The 10,738-nt window shown below is 26.7% G+C and overlaps 1 pseudogene; it reads right to left on the bottom strand.

Annotated features, from left to right (window-relative positions):
• Window positions 1–8,866: 8,866 nt before the first annotated feature.
• Window positions 8,867–10,184, bottom strand: LOC106763218 (annotated as a pseudogene).
• Window positions 10,185–10,738: the final 554 nt, after the last annotated feature.

Raw genomic sequence — 10,738 nt, forward strand, 5'->3', positions numbered from 1 at the left:
AGAAAAGAGGTTTGTCTTTTTTGCCCCTCTGAACACATTTGATTTAACTTTGCTTAATTATTTTTTAATATAAAATTAATTCAAATTTATTTTTAATGCCACGTAAGATAAATTTAAACAACTATTTGTTTAATTTAACGACAAGTCTCTAATTGTTTCAATTTTACAAAAATAAAAACCCAATTGAGAAGTTAAAAAAGAAAAGGACCTAATTGAGATTCAGGGCAAAAATAAGGACTTACGGAACTATTAAACCATTTTTTTATTGGTAAGTTGCAATTACCCATGGAAAGTAGTTGTTTAATTTATTAATGAATATATTCTTCGGTAAAGTTGGAGCATATTGTTGATATTGTTCTGTATATGGAAGTTGGTATCTTGTTATTTTTCTTTCTTTGAAAAATCAATTAAGCTTATTTGTGCTTAACATTATACTTTATACTCTTTAGCATGTTTTTTATTTTTTATTTTTTTTCATTTTTAGCCATTCAATCACGAGTTTAGACCTAATTATTTTTTTCCTTCTAGGTCCATACACTAATAGTTAACTAACTATAATTAACTCACAAGTGGGAATTAACCATGATTAGCTATCTAATCACAGTTAACTAACTAATCATGTTTAACTAATTACGATTAACTAATTACGGTTAATTAATTACGGTTAACTAATTATAATTAACTAATCATAATTAACTTTTCATAGTTAACTAATCATAATTAGTTAATTTATGGTGTTTTAAAATCTGAACAACAATTCATTTTTAAGACAAACTAAATTTTAATTTAATATATTTTTTACACAAATATTTAATTTACACAAATATATTTTTATTTATTAATTGTTCAGTTTGCATTTAGCTCAAATTAAAATATTAAAAAAATATGTTTTAATATCAAATAAAGACTAAAGGAATAAAAAATTTTGAAACATAATCACTATATAAGTAAATAGAATTTTATAATTATGACCTACAACTTTTATTTAATTTATTTATTTGAAATAAGATGTGTTTGATAATATTTGCATTTGGATTAAGTGATTACTCATATACTTAGTTTGACATAATCTAAAATTAATATTGATTACATATTTTTATCTTACCATTGACTGTTCATTTTTAATTTATTTTTCTTATGCTGAATGTTAATACCATTTAACTTTAAGTGATCCTTATTTTGAACGTGTGATTAAACTAATATATGTGATTAAATTACTTTTAATAGTAAAAAATGTATTAAAACATATATAATATTAAAATAATTAGGTCAGGGGTTTTGAGACTACACCTAAATAGACAGTCAAAGAGGCCAAAATACACATTCGAACAACCAATTATTCATTTTATTTATTTTAATTTTTTCTTCTTTTTGTTGTTGAGTTTAATGTTTTTCTCATCTAAAATAGGTTATTTTCTCTATTTATTGTTTTCTTTTAACCTTTCTCTCTTATTATACTACCTTTTTATGAGTGCATTCATTTTTTCAAACTCACTTTATTAAAAAAAAACATATTACTTTTAGTTTTATCAAAACCTTTTACCGGCCTAGGCCGTGGCTATTCTAGTTTAACTGATTTGATTAATATTTTTTTTGTTTTACTTGCTTAAATTGGCATCTTTAAAATCGAAATTAACTTAATCAAGTTGATGGAAATAAGATCTATACCGATAAAATTCGATCGAATTTTAATCTTAACTTCTGTCAACATTTTTAATTTCAATGTTTATGGAAAAAATGATATTCTTGAATAAAGAAATATATTTCTTATCTAGTTAATATTTTTTCAAGGTTTTTGAATAATAATTAAGTTCAATTCAATTTCGATTATTACGATAAAATATTTTAATTCAATTCGTTTAAACTAATTTTTAACTACTCAAAGTTCCATTAATTATGAAAACCTCTAATATTAATAACCAAATTGATGTATGGGAAATAAGATCTATCTCATTAGATAATCTTAATTGATTAATGTAACATTTTACTTACTTTATAAAAAATAACAAAATTTGAACATACCGGTTGTATTTACAACTTAACATTGTCTAAATACTTATGTTATATTTCATATATGAGATGATATAGTTTAAATATTATTTAAATTTAAATGTCTTTAGAAGAAATATATAAGAATAAGTTAATATTATGCCTAAAAAACGAAGCTATGACTCGAAAAAGACATCATCTCCATTCATTTAAGTAAATTTTTATATAATAATGTGACTAACAATTTAATTAATAGAGTATTTTACGATTGAGGATCCTAAGTTCAATTGGAATATTATTTTTAATGTTAAAATTTATAATAGAAGAACTTAGAACTATAGATAAGATAAAAAATATACATCATTTAAGAAAGAACTTGAATACATACAATATATCCCTTACATAAAGAGTACAAAATAAGGGATAAACACCGGGACTACTATTCTATTCATAAAGAAAAACATTAATTATAAAACATAGAGAAATAAACACCATAAATTGGATCTAATCCCGTTTAACTTCTCCACAAAAAGACATCTTCAACGATATTGTTTCATTTTGATCCTGTAAGCAAACAGCATAATATTCAGAAAAAGAAATATTTAAAAAAAAAAACTTTTAATATAACTTACCTTCAAATCCATGCCAACTAAATCAACAAGATGCACCATATAAATAATTTTTTACGTCCTGAGACATGGCAGTGGAGCAATATTCCTTCCATAATAACTCAAAAGTTTGCATTCTAGTGAAAGGAGAACGTTTATCCTCTAATTCATTAGAAAACAAAGATAAAACCTACGAAAAAAATGAAATATCACATCAGACAACATTGTAATTCTATAATTGTGATACAATGATATTGTAAAGCATCGTAATTTGACAAAAGAAAAATACTTACTTGGATGATTTTGGATGACAAAGATATAGATTTTGCCCTTTGCATGATATCAAATAGCTTTATCAAATTATAAAAGGAATCGGTAACTTCAGCCAACCAAATTACATTCATATATATTTTCTCCACAAAGAGAAGATTAATCTCAGCGGAAAAACTATATAAAACATGAGTATCAGTATATTTAAAATATTGAAGCCTTGGTGTTTGAAGCTCAAAGACACAGTCAGCTCCTAATTTCCCAGCCACTCTAAAACATGATATAGTTAAGTCTACAAGGTGGGATGTAGAGATTTTGAAAATATTGATGTCACCATAGTATATACAACAATGAAAATATAAAGATTCCAAATTGACACAACCCTTAAATGGATCAAAAAGCTTTTCTCTTCCAAAATAATAAATTTCACAACAGGAGAGGTATAGGTGTTTAAGAGAAGGAAGATCGAAATCAGTGGTCTGAGTAGATATGAAAGAAAGTTTGAGAGTAGTGAGAGATGTACATACTGAGAGTTTAGGAAGTTTTCTCACAACATGCTGAGCAAGAATTGTAAGTACCTGAATGGTAGTGGTGATGGATGGTGTTTCAATAACATGCTCAATGATAGAATCAACCACATCATTATTATAAACATCATAGTGACAATCTAAATAAACACTGAAAACATTGGTGGAAGTATCTCTGCAAGACAAAAAATTATCTACAAAATCCTCAAAAAATGCAGCATCTTGGAATGATGAGTCGTCGAAGTTAAAAACGGGGAGGGAACCCCAAAGATACCTCCACCGTTTGTTCAGAACTGATGTTTGAACTGCGGTTTTTGCATCCAAAAAAGAAAGGATGTGTTGAATAATTTCCTCAGGTAACTCAGTTAACATGTCTTCTTCCTTCTCCTTATTTTTTTCCTCTTTCTTTGAAGAGTCTCTTCTGTAAATATTGTCTCCTTTCATTTTTGTAAAGTTTTCTTCTCTTCATATTCTCGGCCTTCTCAAATACCTATATTTATAGTATTATTTTTCATATTTTTTTCAAGAACTATATTTTATCTTCTAATTATTATTTTTTTTCAGCAATGATATTAAGTGTTATATAAAAAGTTTTTTTCTTAATTTTTTAGGAATCCGATGGTAATTCTTATCCAAGCAATATTGTAACGAAGATGGTGAATACGAAAAGTTATTATTATAAACGATTTTAAAATATATAATATAAGAGTGTGTGAGAGAAATAAAGATAAGGAAGAGTGTGATAATATAAATTTGCATGCGTTTTGTTTGGGAGTTGTGTATGCACTCTAATTTGTTGTCTGATAAATACTGTCACAAAATCCAACAATTGAGTCTCTAATATTTGCATGCGTTTTGTTTGGCAGTTTCCTATGCAGTCCTTCCATTGTTTATCTCTCAGTCATTCAACCTGATTGCTAATAAATACTCTCACAATATCTCAAACTTAATTGTGTGGTAAATAATGTCACTAGATGATAACAAATTTGTCCATTATGTTTCTCTGTTTACATTTTTTTTTATTTAATTACGTCCCGTTGTATTTTAAATATGAGTGGATTATATCAACTCATATTTAAAATTCAAAATATTCCGTCAAATTCTTTAGTTTATCTACATTGTTTATCTACTTGTTTACATTGTTTAATACTACTCACTTATAATTTAATTTCTTTTCTTGAATTCATACTAATTAATTTATGTTGATGTTGATCCATATATGAAAGTTGGTATGTTAGAACTTTTTTTTCTTTGAGCGGTCACTTAAGTTTATATGTGCTTATCATATACTTCATATTATTATTTAGCATGTTTCTTCTTGTCCGTTTTCAACTCCTCAAACTTAAGTTTAGACCTAATTATTTCTATCATTTTAGTTTCATCAACTAATAGTTAATTAATTATATGCGATTAATTAACTAGTTAATTAATTATGATTAACTAACTAATCACAATTAACAAACCATAGTTAACTGGCAACAATTAACTAACCATAATTAATTAAACACAGTTAACTTATCATGATTAACTAACTAATCAAGTAAATTATCAATGGACTCCTATTCTATTGACAAAGAAAAACATGAATTCTTTATAAAATATAGAAAAATACAATAAATGAAGAAATATTTAATAGCATATATTTTTATTAGTTTCATCTCCTTATATTTATTTTTATTCTCTTATATAGCATATATTTTTACTCCACTTTTAGTGTAATATATTATTTATTTGTTCAAACAATAAATGAAGAAATATTTAATAGTTAAAAACAAAAAAAAGAAGTTAGTGGCTAAATTTATAAATTTAAAAAACCATTAAAACTATTAGATAATCCGTTAGATCTTCTATTAAAGATTTCTGTCTAGTGAGAGGAGAAGAATGATCCTTCAATGTATCAGGAAACATAGATAAAACCTACAAATAATATGATTTTAGACGACAAAGATACACATCTTGCTCTTTGCATTATTTCAAACAATTCAATAAGATGAAACAACAATCAGGATCCTCAGTCAAGCAACCTACATGAACATATACTTTATGCACAAAGAAAAGATTAAATCTATCTGAAAACACAAATATAGATCAAAGTCAAAATATTTAAAATATTTAAAATATTTAAAATATTTAAGCCTTGGTGTACAAAGCTCAATCTCACAGTTTGGGTCATTGTCATTTAAAATATATAAACAAGGCAAAGAAACACAAAACATTTACAATAGAAAAAGTTAGGACTCTATCATCATTGTCATCCGAAATCATTGTAGCACAAGAATTGAATTACAATGTTGTCTGATGTGATAATTTATGCTTTCTTTTGTAGGTTTTATCTATGTTTTCTGATGTATTAGAGGATAAATGTTCTCCTTTCACTAGAATGCTAACTTTTGAGTTAATATGTGATACATCTCCCTCCTCTGCCATGCCTCAGGAAGTAAAAAATTATTTATTTGATGCATCCTGTTCATTTAATTTACATGGATATGAAGATAAGTTATACTAAAAGTTTTTTTTTTTAAAAAAAAAAAAGTATTTCTCTAGGTTTTATAAAGAATTCATGTTTCTCTTTATGAATAGAATAGTCCCGGTGATTATTCATTATTTTGTAGTCTTGAGTAAGGGATATATCATATATATTTAAGTTCTATCTTAAATGATAAATTTTTTTGTTTTAGCTATATACTGTTCTATGTTCTTTTATAGGAAAAATATCTAAAACTTGTTGTGAGTTTTTTGTTTTATTATAAACTTTTACATTAAAAATAACAACCCAAATGAATTTATGAATTCCAATCTTAAAGTAACTCCATAAATTAAATCGTTAGTCATTTTTTAACTGTTCAGTACAATTCAATTGATATTTATCACCTCTAATATTAATCATAATCATGGGCAAGAAGTTTTGTCTCATTAGATAATCTTAATTGATTAATGTAACATGCTTGTTTACAGCTGAACATTATCTAATTACTTCGGTTATATTTTAAATATGAATTGATATACTTTAGATGTTATTCAAATTTAAATGTGTTTAAAAGAAATAGTAAAGCATAAGTTAATATTATGTTTAAAGAAACGAAACTATATATTACGCAATTTTTATATATTAATGTGTGACGGACGAACTTTAATTTATGGAGTTTTGTTAGGACTGGAAACTGATAAATTTCATTTGGATAATTATTTTTAATGTAAAAGATTGTAATAAAAAACAAAAAACTCACAACAAGTTATAGTTATTTTTCTTATAAAAGAAAATAAAACTATAGGTAAAGTAGAAAAGGTTCGTTTAAGATAATATAGAATTTTTATTTAGTCAAAAAACTGTGAAATCATATTTCAATAATTATAAAGAATTCATGTTTTTCTTTGTCAATTGAGAGAACGGAGAAGTTTAAAGTGACAATATTGTTCTATAAAACCATATATACAACCATAACATATATCATATTTGTATTTATAAACATTTACATTATCATAAAATAACCTATAAAATTATATTAATTACATATAAACATCGATTTTCTTTAACTTAATGTTGAGTATCGGGATCATGATCAATGATCTGTGTAGCCTCCTCTCTCCTTGACACCACAGCTAAAGAATCTCCTGCATTGACTACCCACAATTTCTAATTATTTATGAGAATTGCAGTCATTGCAGCTGATCTCCTCGTCCCAAACCTGGAGTATGAGAAAGAATTTCCTAATCTTTTGTTACATAGACATTAGAAATGGACAATGAATGGATTATTCCAGAAGTCCTCTGGATAAAGAATCATAAATTAACAATCATAAGTATATTTAAGATAATAAAAAAAGTATAATAAACCAAATTTACCAATATTTGATCTTTCAAATTTATCTAACTAGGACAGAGATCAACCTCTTCATCAAGACTTTAAAACTAAAACGACATGGTTGATAGCATTATGTTGATTGCCAAAAAGTATAGAAACTTGAGAAAAAGAAAATCAGTATATTATAAGTAATATAAAATATATTTTTTTTTAACAAAACATTATTAAATTTTCACCATTTGTATAAGAAACAATAGTTTTAATTTTTTTTATTGTTTTCAATCATTTTTCTGTTTAAACATATTACATAAGTGGTATAAGTCTTTATATTATGCATTAGGCAGAGACATCAAATTGATTTAACATTGATTAATAAAAAATTAATTTATAAATATTTTCTTTCTTCAACTTATGTGGGTGGTCTTTTTAGAATAAAATTATAAAAAACTAGCTAATTCGAAACTATTGATCCATAACTACAAACAACCAACCTGTTCCCTTTGGAAGGGCGTCATTCCTACTACAATAGAGCTGAGCATTAAGCCTTCTTCATATTACATTCTAAACAGTCCATGTTAGAAAAAGTCCACACCATATTTCATTACCTTGTTGTTCCTATTTGGTTTACAAGCTAGCATTATCCAGTACAGCAAATTAGTGAAGATTGTAAGAGTTTATAAACAATGACTTTTATTATAATCCCTCCAATGTGGGACTAATTAATCTTCTAATTTTTATCATGATTAATTGTTATAATGTGCCTATATGTGCATATAATTCTCTCAAGGACTCGTAGTAGTTCTTGACAATTTAGATGACTTAATGTATTATATTACATCGGTTCCATCAAATAATTAAATAATGTGTTTTTTTTAAGTTGTAAAAGTACATTATTACATTTATATTATTTCACATGTAAAAAACTAATAAACTTATTATATGGATGACATTTACATTAGACAATGAACCGAAATAAATAATTAATGTAAAATAATTCTTTAACCTTATTTGGATCTCCATTATTTATGACTTATGATGGGTATTGGTAATGGGTCTTTAACAAAAAAGTGTAGGAAAAGCACAACTAATTTAGGGAAAAAAAAAAGTAGACAAGATAAGAACAAATTGATTTATTCTTCGTTTGTATGATTTTTTTTTATTGTTTGTTGATATTGGATGAGACAAAATAATATTTTAATTAGAAACAAAACATATCTTTAATAAAAGTTCCTCATACAATATTTTTATCGATAAAAACAAAGTTTTTATGGAGGTGAGAAGATTAAATTCTTTAAAATTCAAGTCTATTACTATATTACTTTTATTAATAATAAATTCATATAAACAACTCTGATTTTAAAATTTTAAAATGTCATATAAACAAATTCAAATTTCAATATAACTAGCGAATTTTCTCACTTTTCAAGGTGAGAAAAAACATAGTCAAAGTAAGAAAACAATATTAAATATATTAAGCTGTGCTCCATTACAATTAATGTGATATGTTAACATAAGCAAATGATAACTAAATTTAAATTACTTTTTATAAATTAAAATTAGTCTATACATAAATTGACTCATAGAATATAACTCTTCATTCTTAATACTAATTACTTCAAGTTTCAAAAACTCTTAATTATTTTAGATCCAATACTTTTAAATTTTCCAAATAGTTAAACATTAATATCCTAATTAAAATTTGACTGGTAAATAAGAAAGCCATCCATCTTGGTTGATAAACGATGACAAAGAAAACTCTTCCAACTGCGAATTCGTAAGCTTCTTCTCCCACTTAACGCGCCCACTAGCGTTTGCTCCTTCTCCACTACACTCTACCTCACCATAAGTAAACCTGGACCTGCATCATCAAAACTATAATAAATCAGTTTCTCACACAAAAAATATCAATCTATTATTGTTAAAAATGTACGGTGATGATTTTAAAGGATGAAAGAAGTCGCACTCTTGGCCAGTGTAGCCCCAAGCATCCCAGCCTTGAGGAGAGACAACTGAAGATAAATATGTTCCATAAAATATAACTCTTGAATAAGCTCCATAAGCTCTTCCAAGCTTCACTTCACCATTTCCAACTACACAACCTCCTCTGAACACAAAACCACTTTCTTCATTTTCTGATTCTCGAGATTGTGCTGTTACAAAACCTGGAGGAGATTTTCCAAGCGTTGCATTTATGATACAATTCTACAAGTCAAAAAAAAATTAAAATCATTAAATGTATATATTTGCTTTTGTTTAATTCAAAAATAATATAAAAATTAGAGCATTCTATAAATATAACCTCATAGTAAGATTGACCGTTGCCATAAATGAAGTCAACTTCACCTTCAACCTAACAATCTTTGAAATAATGACGACCCTGTGCATCAAAGAGAGTATCTTGATAACTTTGGAAACCACACTTAATGAACACAGATTTGTCACCGTATATGGCTGCTGCTGGTGCAGGTTCAATGGCTTCTGACCCGACAAGATTATACGAATTCTGGAAGGTAATGCCGATGACAATTACATTGGAGGGAAAACAAACAAATGTAGCACCCAAGTGGTCGTTTATTTTGTATTTACTTGATGCAGCGGTGGCAGCAGCGCGGTGGTACCCACTTGATGTTACGGTGGTTACCTCTTTTCCCTGCCCTTCTAAAAAGATGCATGCTTTATCCTCCGATATTATAACCTTCTCTCTGCCCAGTTACAAAACACTACAGTTACTGTCACTGATCTATATATATATAAGTTACTGATATAAGTACTTATAAACAACCTTAATTTTAAACAGTCTAATGTAAGTATCAAAGAAAGAAGAACGTTACAAACTTACATGTATTTGCCAGGATTTACGTGAATTTTGACCCATTGATCGTTGTTTTCCTTTATGGAATCAATAGCAGCTTGAACTGTTGTGAAATCTCCTTTGCCTTGCTGATCAACTACAATGGTGTGGACGATTTTGTTCCCCGAACAATCCATGGCTGCACCACCAAGAGAACAGCAAAGAAACAATAGGAGAGGAAAAAAGAGAACTCCATGAAGCATCTCCATGAAAAATTTCCGTGTTAGGAAAACCTAATGCTGTGTATTTGATATATAAACTCACTTCACAGCACTAAGGTCGTTTGTACCCACCCCCATCACTCATAATTACAACCAAAGCCATTAGTCATTTGACTGATTAATGTTTTCACCATACTTAAGCATATATAAGTTATTTGATAGCATTTATTTATTTTTTATTTGAAAATTCTGAAAGGAAAAATGATGGGAATGAAAGATGAGAGGTTACTAACTATAAAAAAAATTAAGATTTACATTAAATTATTATATTATATTATTAAAAGAAAACTTTAATTCTGATCCCATAATTAATAACATCAACTGTATGAAGGTAACTTTTGTTTAAAAAAGAACAGTCGAAGTAAGAGATGTAAAAAGTTAGACAAATAAGTTCTATAATTAGTTATGAGTTTAACAATTACATAATGCATTATTTTTTTTTTCAGAAAATATCTAAAGAAAGGATAAGA

Source organism: Vigna radiata, chromosome 6, assembly GCF_000741045.1.
Source record: "Vigna radiata var. radiata cultivar VC1973A chromosome 6, Vradiata_ver6, whole genome shotgun sequence".
NCBI lineage: Eukaryota > Viridiplantae > Streptophyta > Magnoliopsida > Fabales > Fabaceae > Vigna > Vigna radiata.